The sequence below is a fragment of the Delphinapterus leucas genome, chromosome 16 (assembly GCF_059928025.1).
Source record: "Delphinapterus leucas isolate spDelLeu-1000000601 "Yukka" chromosome 16, BTC_Dleu_Yukka2, whole genome shotgun sequence".
Taxonomy (NCBI): domain Eukaryota; kingdom Metazoa; phylum Chordata; class Mammalia; order Artiodactyla; family Monodontidae; genus Delphinapterus; species Delphinapterus leucas.
This window is the reverse complement of record NC_143144.1, coordinates 65,925,728-65,937,681: the sequence shown is the minus strand read 5'-3', so window position 1 is coordinate 65,937,681 and position 11,954 is coordinate 65,925,728.

The following is an 11,954-nucleotide window of genomic DNA, read 5'->3' as shown; positions in this document are numbered from 1 at the left end:
CTTTTACTAAGAGATACTCCTTACCTACAGAAATGTATTTTGGGAACTTATTTTACACAGCAATTTTTTATCCATTGAAATTAACCCTTATCAATAAATCACTATTGTTTAGATATTTTAAACAGTACTTTTTTGTAATTTATGTTTTAAGAATCATGCCCAATTTTATTATTTCACAAGAAGGAAGCAAAGGATAAAAGTAAATTTAACACTTCCTGGCTGTTGATTACTGGCAAGCTGCTGGCCACCTGCTCGACAATCTCTATGCAAATGATGCTCCTTATTCACCAGAGTACAGAATTTTAAAGACAGTTACAATACGAACATGAACATGCGTATAAGTTGTTACACATAATAACAAAAGCTGGTTCTGTCAACTCCAGTCTCATCAGAAAATTCCATCAGAAATAGTTAAACTTTTCTTTGGTGGATCATGCCTTCTCCACTCTTGGCCCACATGTTTTGGTCAAAATGGACCTAACTCACAGCTTTAGGAATAGATATTGAATAGCATATAACCTGCTTCTTGAAGTGTGGCAATGAACCACATCATGAGTACCACTTGGAAACCTATTACAAATGTAGTGATATACACACTCACACATACACACACACACAATGGAAAATTACTCAGCCACAAAAAAAGGGTGAAATGATGCCATTTGCAGTAACATGGATGGACCTAGAGATTATCATACTAAGTGAGGTAAACCAGAGAAAAGCATATATCACATGATTTCACCTATATGTGGAATCTAAAAAGTGATACAAATGAACTTATTCACAAAATAGAAATAGACTCACAGGCATAGAAAAGAAAAAAGAAAAGAAATGTAGTGTCTTGAACTGCGGCACATCGGGGCCACAGCTCCAAAACAAAGGTCAGGCATTCCCAAAACAATGTGCTAACCTGACTCTGGCCGGTGGGCCCGGCCTGCCGCAGGCGTCCGGGGTCTTTCAGTGTGGTCACCGTGGCTTGCGTCTCCTGGGACCCCAGCGCTGGGTGGCAGGAAGGAAGTCAGGGGAGTCTAAGAGAGAGGAGGGCACGGGCCAGCTCCGAAACTCCTTCAGACGAGGTTAGTACCGTAGCCAGTAGCATGAGCTGGCTGGGGTCAGAGGGGCATTGGCTAGCGGTCGGTGGAGGCCCCGCCCCTGACCCCCGCCCATGACCCCGGGGGCCCCGCCCCTGACCCCAGCCTCTTCCAGGGCCCAGAACCTTCAGCCTCGGCGCTGGGCTCCCGAGGGTCTCGCCCAGCCTCTCTCCTGGCTTTCCCTTGGCGCCCTCCCTGCTTGGACTCGCAGCCTGCACTGTGGGGAGAGTCGTGCCCCGCCCTGGGCACGGTGTCGTCCGTGCTGGTGCCCAGGTGGCCTTGGACGCACCTCAAGTTGCCAAAGAAGCGCTCAGCACAGCGTGAGCCTCAGGCTGCAGGCGCTCTGCCTTCTCCCCGACCCAGCGCGCAGGCTCCAGGTGGCCTCCAGGGCGCAGCCAAGCGCACGGGGCCCGCCTTGCGAGGAGCCTGAAGCCGCGGACACCTGCGGCCTGGCCCTCGGTGAACCTGCCAAGGCCCAGCCGGCACCGTCCTCAAGGAGTGAGTCACTGAGAACCGGCCTGAGCCGGTGGCTCCTTTCTTGGTCGGGCTCCTCCCCAATCCTCAGCCTGAGGCCCCGGGCTCCTCCCGAAAGATGCTTCCTGACCCGGAGGAAGCTCCTGAAATTCCTCTGCCCGGCTTCTGTATATACTCAACTTATATTTAAAGCTTTTGTATGCTCTGGGCCCGTTGACTGCTCCTCCGGTTTGAGCACTTCTGTTCTGTACCGTTTCTGTGGTGGCGTTGAAGCGTTTTGGTCCATGACGACTTGGTATTTTTGTAACCGATCCCAACAAAGACTCTTACCACAGTTCTTGGTGGTCTTCTGCAAACTCCGAGCGCCTTTTGAAACCAAATGAACTGATGGTGAGCAGGCTTCAAGGAAGGCTACTTGTGAGACCACAAGCAGATGTGCTGGTAAAGTGCTGGAATGTACCACCCTTTTAAATTCCTAAACGGTAAATATCACCCCGTGACTTTTATTTAAATTATTTAAATATTTTTCCTTGAAAAGAGTGGGAAGTGATGCCAGGATTATAAATGCATTTAAGTTAAACTGTGTAGCGTCCTCTGCACAGTACATTTGCTTTCGAAATGTGGTATAGTTCTGTTGCTGTTTTATATATACACATATAGTATTTTTATACCTCAACACTTATTCTTGATGGTAGCTGTCAGATATTAGGAGGGATCAGAAATTGGAATTGTTTCAAAAGTCCTTTAATTAACCTGATGACCTCACCAGGGACTTACAAAATCTGTTTTTAATATCTAGAACACTACAATTTAAGCTCCAAAACGACTTACAGAAATGTAAACCCTCATTTATCAAAGGCTCTAGGCAGACCTGTCCTCCCACTGTGGGTGGTGCCCTAAGGCTGCAGCCCAGAGTGGCCAGCCTTCCCTTGGGGCAGGTGGGCAAGGCCGCTGGACGGATGGACAGAAGCCCAGGCCAGCCCGAAGTTTTATCCCTTGGAGCAGGACTGCTAAACTTATGTGTACAAGCTTCCTTTGGCCCAGTGTTCAGTCATCCAGCCCTCCGTGCTCTGTCTGTGTGAGGTTTAAAAATAAAGCTTCCAATGTCCAAAAAAAGAAAGAAAGAGAAAAAAGAAAGAAAAGAAGGAAAGGAGGGAGGGAGGGAGTGGGTAGGGGAGGAAGGAAGAGGAAGGAAGAAATATAGTGTATTGGGCCCTGCGTCAGACCCACTGAATCAAAATCTGCCTTTTGAAATATTCCCCAGGTGAACTGTATATGAGTCATTATAGTCCAGGTCTAAAGCAGTGGTTATTCTGGATAAACACTGAAATCACTTAGGAACTTTAAAATATACTAATGCCTGATTCTCACTCACAGATATACAGGCTTAATTAGTCTACAGCTGGCCCCCAGCATAAGTAATTTTTAAATCTCTGCAGGTGATTCTAATGTGTAGTGATTTTCCACCATTTGAGAGCTTACCTCCCTACCTAATTTGTTTCAGATGTAGTAATTCAATCTAATCCAACCTATGAGAGGCTAACCCTGGACATTTGTCTGATTCTGAGGGAAAGATAAATTCTCTTTCAAACTGGAGGTGAAGCTAAAAACATGAAATTCAGAGCAGCTGTACACCTCCGAGGACAAAGATTATACCTGCCTACATGGAAGAAACAGAGCTGGGAAGAAAGATGGAATAGGGTGGGTCCTGGCGATATTTTTCAAGCCCCACTTAAAGTCATTCCTTTAGCCATTTAAGCTTTTACCTTTGTAAGCTTTTTTGACATAATCATTTGGTTGATTTTTCTATTTTGTACGACAGAAGGTAGCTTATTTGATAAACTCTGACCCAAGGAATCTCTTGGTGGACTCAATCTACACAGGAAAACACTGCATCAATCCATACTAGCTATATAATTTTAAAACTTTAAAGAAACATATTGGGTTCTGACTCAATACACTTACTTTATAATTGAGAAGACTAAGGACTCCAATGGATTGGGGAAGAGTTCACTACAAGTGAGGATCAAGGCTGGTCGATAGGACCTGGCTACAGAGTAGAACCCAGTGCCTTTACAGGAAACTTGCGGTTCCTGTTTGCAGTAGTCTCCACCTCATTGATATTTCCTTTTAAAATATTTGAGTTCTGATCTAAGAGCCAGTAGCAACCTGGTAGATGAATACACAGCAAAGGGAGTTCTTCGATCAAATAAATTTGGCAAGTGCTTTTTAATAACTTTTGCCTCCTCCAGGAGCACCTCAATTCACTTAAATTTCTAATAAATGCTTGAGCAAAAACAACTGTTTAAATCTTTCTCCTCCCAAAAAATACCTATTGGGCTTCCCTGGTGGCGCAGTGGTTGAGAGTCCGCCTGCCGATGCAGGGGACATGGGTTCGTGCCCCGGTCTGGGAAGATCCCACATGCCGCGGAGCAGCTGGGCCCGTGAGCCATGGCCGCTGAGCCTGCGCATCCGGAGCCTGTGCTCCGCAACGGGAGAGGCCACAGCAGTGACAGGCCCGCGTACCATAAAAAAAAAAAACAAAACCTATTAACAGCTCTCTGAATTGAACTTTTAGAATACAGTTGATGTCTATTAATATGACTTTAAGGAGTTTAAGTTCATAAGAGAGGAAATGCCTGGCTTCAGTTTCTCCCAAAGCAAACCGCGACAAAAAGACTGAAATAAAGTTATTTGTTTAGGAGGTAATCTCAGGGAGCAGAGCAAGGGTGAGGGAGTAGGTGAAGGAGGGGTGGGAGAAAAAGCCAACCGATTATGTGGAATGAGTGAGTCATGACTGTTGGCAACTGGAGTTCCATCCTGCTGGGATGGTTGGGAACTTAGGTTGAGGGTTGTCCTGAGTGTGTTAAAAGCCCTCTAGTTCTGGTCTGCTTTGCATATTTCGGAGCAAGCTCCCATGTCACTGCATGAAATCCTCATCCAGAGAAGCAGAAACACACAGAGCTTGGAAGCTGTCAGTATTCTAGGAACTTTTCTCTGCAGATGGTGGAGACCTTACTAGTGATAGAAATGGATAAGGGAGCCGTACGGCAACATCATGTACTATAGGAAGAGTCATAATACATTTCCCCCAACTAGGGCCTCAGGTAAAATTAATAAATAATTTGAGAATGATGAGAAGATAGATATAAGGTGTATTTATATATATATATATATATATATATATATATATATATATATGGAGAATGAAAGACAGAGAACTCTGTGCTGGCATCTCATCAAAAATGAAGGTTTGGAGAATTAGGCCAAACAAAATTTTTGCAACCGTCTATGTGGTCAATGGCAGCAAGAACCAAATAATCCTGCAAATAATTAAACAAAAACTTGAGTTCGATATGTTGTCAGTGAGTGTTTCTTCTTTTGCCCGATATGTTACATTATGAGGAATGTACCTTTGACATGAAAATATGTCAGTATGAGAGCACATGTCTTTCAACCTACTGGATTGTGTGTTTGTAATAAATTCTGCTGGAGCGTTTGACGATTAATGGTCACCTTCTTATCCCCAAGGTGAACTCAGACTGATTAGTCAATTTCACATACATAGGTAAGCAAATAGTCATTTGTTTGCTGACTTCATTTTTTTTCCCACCTTGGCAGATGTCATTCAGAAAAGAATGGTTCTGCTCTATGCTATAGGCTTGGCTTAGTACAATTTTAGATAATTAGTAGGTTATAATAATTTTTGACTAGATGGATTTAGTGGGGCTTAAATTATTTATGAGTTATTCCCCCACTCCAATACTGAAATAAAATGTTAATTTAGAAAAAAATTAAATACAAATTGAATAAAGATACAGTAAGATGACCAAGAGGAATTGAGGTTAATAGTAGCCTTTGACACATTTTCTACAGGTTTTTTTCAAGGCTTATTCTAACATACCATATATGATTTTGTATCTTGAATAACATAAATTTATAACAGAATTATAAAGAGTCTATGCCAACATTTAAAATTAACCTAAGCAGGGCTTCCCTGGTGGCGCAGTGGTTGAGAGTCCGCCTGCCGATGCAGGGGACATGGGTTCGTGCCCTGGTCCGGGAGGATCCCACATGTCGCGGAGCAGCTGGGCCCGTGAGCCATGGCCGCTGAGCCTGCGTGTCCGGAGCCTGTGCTCCACAATGGGAGAGGCCACAACAGTGCTAGGCCCGTGTACCACAAAAAAAAAAATAAAAAAGAAATTAACCTAAGCAAACTACTAAAAAATCCATGAAAGTTAAGATGTATAAATAAAATGTGGCATAGTCTCTCAACGGAAAACTATATAGTACTGAGGATGAACAATCTAGAACTGTATGCACAAAGAGAGATGGATCTCATAGACATAATGTTGAGCGAAAGAAGCCAGATGTAATAGAAATGCTATAGCATTTCATTTATGTTAAGGAAAAAAATTACACAACAAATCTTTGCTGTTGTGAATAAAAGTATGTTTACCTTTCCAGGAGTAGTGACTGGGAAAAAAGAGAGCTTCTAGGGTGCTGGTAATGTTCTGTTAATTGGTTGGAATGCTGGTTACATGGGGTGTTCAGTTTTTAAAAAAATTTCAAGTTGGGTACTTGTGTATACTTTTGTGAACATACTTATATATATAAATATGTCTCTATATCTATACATAGATATAAAATATCATTTATAAAGAAAAACATTGCCTAAGCAGTTATTTCATAGCCTTTAGTGAACAACTACCCCTGAAGACTAGAGACCTGCCTTCTGATTTCTCCTTCAATAATGGCTGAATAATTTGTCTCCAGTCTCTTGCCCCTTCTTTTTTTTAACCTCTTCAATCACTATTAAATTGTTAATTTAATTAACAAATTACTGAAGTATTTATTATGAATTATTCTTTATTATATCTTTCAGGTAGACATAACCCTTCCATTTTGATAACTTTATTATAAAGTCCTTAATTCTGAATCACAGCCACAGATAAAATTAAAATCTCTACCTTGCAAAAGGTAAAGTTTCCTAATTGTTTTCCTGATCATATTTAAGGAGTGTTCTAAGCCTGAGGACCTGGAATAAGTGACGCAGATCTCTTGTTTTTACTTGACTTCAGTTGACTCAGAATGCATGTAGTGTAGTTTTGAATTATACAATATATTGAAACCAAAAAACGTTTCTGTTCAACAAGGGAGGTTCTATCCATATAATTAAAAGTACTGGGTCAGCAACAACCTATGAGTATGTGTTACACTTATATTTGATTCAAATTAGCTTTGGGGATACATTTCAACGTGGATTATGATAATGGAGTTTCAAAAATAAAAAAATTATCCATTGTAAAGTTAATGATGCATTTTCCCCATTCAGATTAAACTTTATTATTTGTATTAAATTGTTTCCTCAAAGAAAACTTGCTAACTGATTATTATGAATGCTGGAAAATTCTTTTTGTGACATAGATTGTCACATATGGTGACTGAGAGACGTATCTTGGGAGAGTCCTTCACAGTTGGACATGTGTCTTTGATGCTAATAAATTTAACTCATAATGAGACAGTCCCTGGCTTCCTATCCCGAGGGTTAGAGGTAGCCTTCTGATTTAAAGACCTCACTAATTTTTGGTGGCATAACACAAGCGACCTCCCGAGGACTGTTGCCAATAGAGTCTCTCTTTCATGCTCCTAGCAGCTAAGCAGCTTTTACTCAATTTGAAAGGTCATTGTGGGGAAAACCTGGTAAATTGTCCTCAAGAAAATTAGAGATAGAACATGTTCTTGCCAAGTAATCTTGGAATTTCTCAATATATTTTAACCCTCAGCAACCCAGGCATTTTTCTTAAACACAAAACACAGTAGTATGCCCCTGATGAAACAGGTCTAAAAATTATAACCCTGATAAGGAAGACAGCAACAATAACAACAAACAAAAGAATGGAAACAAATATGCTATCTGTAGGAATCTCAATCATGTATGATCAAGAAGCAAGTGAGCTAGCTGGTATGAACACAAACAAATATTACGACATTTATAACATGCTTTTAGACAAGGGAGAAAAATTTTACTGGATATTTAATACATATCTTGATTTGATTTGCTGAGAAGTGAGGTGTGGAACCAATGAATCCTATCAATCAACAAAGGATGCTAAAGTAATTTAAGGATTTACTAACAGTTCCCCTAGATTTAACATTCCCTAAATTTACTAATCAAAGGACAATTTTAGTTCAAAATATCATAGAGTAGAAGAAAAGCGAAATTGTGTTAAGTTTGGGTTAAAAGAGGGAGAATGATCTTTAAAATTATTTTTACAGTTAGATTTTGAACATAAAAGAGGAAATAAACATCATTTACCTTTGTGCTTTTGCAACTGAAGTGCAGTACCCATGAGGGCATGAAGTGGCCTACTAGGGATTACTAGAAATCAAAGGCTAAAACGAATTCAGCTTTCAGGAAGATTTATCTTCACTTACAAGATTTTATACATAAAAATGTATTTAACATTAGAACAAACATTGGTAGATTTTGAGTTAAAATGAGGGATGTGCTTGAATTTTAAAAAGTAAAATTTGAGATATGATGGAAACACATTGATTGTTGTAGAATCCATAGGCTGTGCCTGGGTTTAGACTTTGAATTGCTTTTGGCATCAGGCTGAAGCACAGAGTGAGTTGCCAGGCTCATCACCATTTTTTTAGATCAGAAGTAGGACCTAGAAAACCAAAATGCCTTGTCCAGACTTTGTAGCTGACAATAGCAGAACCTGACCTGGATCCCATTTCTATATCTCTAGGACTCTTCCCCTGCTGTGGCTTTAGGACGATGCTGAGCAGAACAGGAATAGAGGTAAGTGCCGGACCACACATCTGCCCCACTCTTGTATCTCGAGGTAGAAACACATTTTCTGGAATGTTCTTTCAGGATATTGATCTCTAGGTTAATGTTTCCCTGTCTCAGATTTTAAACTGTTTATTCACCCTCAAAGCACACTCCCTGTTGAATAGACCCAAGGTACACTTCTGTTTGAATATGTGACTGTTAACATTAATTCAATTATTTTTATTAAACAGATGTTTGTATGTTGCCCATTATACGTTAGGCTGTGTGCTAGGTTAGAGGAGTTTCACAGAGCTTATTATATTGTGTAGACTAGCAGGAGAGAAGAATGAGCATGAATATATTCAGCTAACATTATTTTACATTCCTCCTTCCCTATCCTAACCCCAGTAGGAGTTTTAATGGCCCAGCCATTCTAGTTGCAGTGCCTTGTACCCTGCCTCAAGACTACCAAAGAAAGTAATGGCTTGTTTCTATGTTGTTCCCATGCTCACAAAATATACCTGCAATAAATTTAGAATTGAAGCTGTGGAAGTGAGTTATATTTGCAAGCATGTGGCCATCAATGGCAAACCTTGGGAGTACAGTATTAGTGTTACCACCAAGATTCAAGTGCCATTTTGTTCCTTGTTTTCCCTTGTTCCCATGTATCCCCTTGGCCTTAGTAGTGTGTTCTTTCCTCTTGCCTCCCAGCTGTGTCCATGTGAGCACAGGATGGGTATTAAGGCCGCCAAAGCCTAGATAACCATTCCGACCAGCAGTAACAGAGGTGACCCACGGCTGTCCTAATCATAGTGAGTTTTCTCCTTGGGCTCCTTCTATGAGTCAAACCCAATCCGATGGTCTTTCTAATGCCTCATGTGATCCTATATGGTATTGAAGGAGCATGCACCTTGTTGAAATCAGTTATTCACCTAGATCCTCTGAAGGAGGGAATGGTCCTACATTTCTGAAGCAGACTTGACATTGTAAGAATAGGCTTGTGACAGAATGAGTGTTTGTAAGTATTTTTTTAAATGTGGCTTTTGTTTCAAAGTATATCTTCATTTTGCCCTGCCTTGCATTTCTCCATACTCTGTATCTTACTTGAAAACAACAAAAAATATAAATAAATAAATGTAAATAGCAGGGCTTCACCTTTCCCTTTTTGATTCAGCATATGGTGTTTGTTTTTATCTCCTGATGAGCAGCTTGAGGTTATGCATTAGGGTTTTCACAACCTAGATTCTTGTTTTGTTGATGAGCAATTATATGATTTCTCACAAAGATTTTCTTTGGAGGATTATAATAACTTCTGACATACACATGATTTGTTAAAATTATTATTTGTATTTTCTTTATATATATATATATTTTTTTTTTATTTGGTTGTGCTGGGTCTTAGTTGCAACAGGCGGGCTCCTTAGTTGCGGCTCACCAGCTCCTTTAGTTGCAGCACGTGTGCTCCTTAGTTGCGGTTGGTGGGATCCTTAGTTGCAGCTCACAGCCTCCTTAGTTGTGGCATGCGAACTCTTAGTTGCGGCATGCATGTGGGATCTAGTTCCCTGACCAGAGATCAAACCCGTGTCCCCTGCTCGGAGGTCCTAACTGCTGTGCCACCAGGGAAGTCCCTATTTGTATTTTCATTATCCATTTATTTCACTGATCTAATATTCCGTGAGATGGACAGCATAGTCACCATTATCTCATGTTACTGAGGAAGATCATTATTCAACCATTTTATTAAATGTCTAGGAGTAAATGTATGATGGGTGATATGGATGGCATGAAATCAAAGTTGGGCAAGGCACAGTTTATGTTTTCAAGACACATATCTGATAGGGCCAGCAGGTATGTAGACAAAAAAATCACAAGAATGTGATTATTGAAATCTATTGCCACCATAACATTTTATATACCCAGTATAAATGTTAGAAGTTGTCATTATTGTTGAATATATTTTACAGTCAGCTCTAACTAAGAAGAGCCAGAAAAGATCTAATAAGGCATTGCTTGAGTGAAGACTTGAAGGAAAAGAAAGAATATACTATAAGTGGACCTTATGGAAAAGGGAAGAATGATTTTCCTGCAAAGGGAACAGCTTGTGCAAAGGCATGGGAGCATTAAATAGTTTTCATCAAAGTGTCTTTCATGGAACTTTATGGTAGGAGTAGTATGATTTGTCCAGGGTCATGCAACTCTTTAATGACATTGCTTAGGGTCAAGTTCACTGCTCTTTGCGTAGTGTCTTTCTCCCTGTTTCTAAGATTCTGGACTTTGCCTAATACATTGAGCTTCCTGAATGGAATGTTACCCTACAACTGTATTCTCAAGAAAATAATGTTTCATATTCTTGATTTCAAGCCACATATCCTTGGGTGACTCTCTAGTGACAAAATGAGACAATTGTGATCATAGTAATAATATTGTAAAAATAATCAAATGCAATTGATTGAAGTAAAAATGCATCATTCTAGCCTGCATTTCTGCTATTGAACATTTTAGCTTAATGCCTTTTTTTGATAACCTAGGATCCATGAAGATTGCCTCTGAATATGGTTTAGTTTAGCAATTAGTATTACCCCCATCCCTCAAATTCAAAAGGAAGGGAAACCAGCCCTCTTTTTGAAATCAGATCATATCCAAACTAAGCTAGGGCTAAAGAAATGAAGGCAGGTAATTTATAAGTATAGTAAAAATATTATCACTGTTGGGCCAAAATTGAACTATTGTAAAAGAATGTGTAAATAACCTTTATTTAATGAGGAGTTCAGCAGCTTAGTCCTTTTCTCAATTTCCTGAAGCAAGGAAGATGGAACAGTCTCTTGTCTGTTGTTCATGGTTCAGTTGCAGCTCCTTTGGTAATTCACATAATTTTTATCCAGACAGCATCTGCTAGGCTTGTCAGTGACACTACAACAATTGTTTTGGAAGTGTATTTGAATATCTGGTACTGTTTCTGTTTTTTATTTTTAAAGACTGTGTGCTTTCTTGAAAAGGTTTGGGAAGTAGCTACTGGAGCATGGAGTGGTAGAACTAGAAATCTCCCAAGTCACTTATAGTGACAACACTGATTAGAGGCCAGGTTTCCTTCTATCCACAGTGAATGCAGTGAGCCTTCCTGGTGGTTGATCTTTTATTGTAATTGAGCAGTTATGTATACATCCTGCACAGAACCAAATTAGAGACAACACTCAGGCTTTGTGACAGTTTATACCAACAAACTGGGATCCAGTATCTCCCTCCTGGCTTCACACGCTCATGTACATGTGGAAAACAAACAGAAGTTTGTTCCCCAAACTGAAAGCCTGCTGGAGTGACTGAGCATGTGGAACATACAAACATGAGTAAGAGATAGCCATGTCCCCAAAGTGTTTTGTTTTAGGTCAAAAAGTGCTCTACTTAAAAAAAAAAAAAAAAAAAAAAAGATGTTGAGTGCAAAATCTAGCAGCTGTTCATATTTTCAGGTGAATCAGTTTAATCAGATTGAGTTATTCTCACTCAGCAGTTCAAAAACTTCACAATGCATCTGAATCATCCTGAAGCCTTGTTAAACATGAATTGCAGGGATTTCCTCCCACCCTCAGCTCTATAAGGTGTTGCCTGAC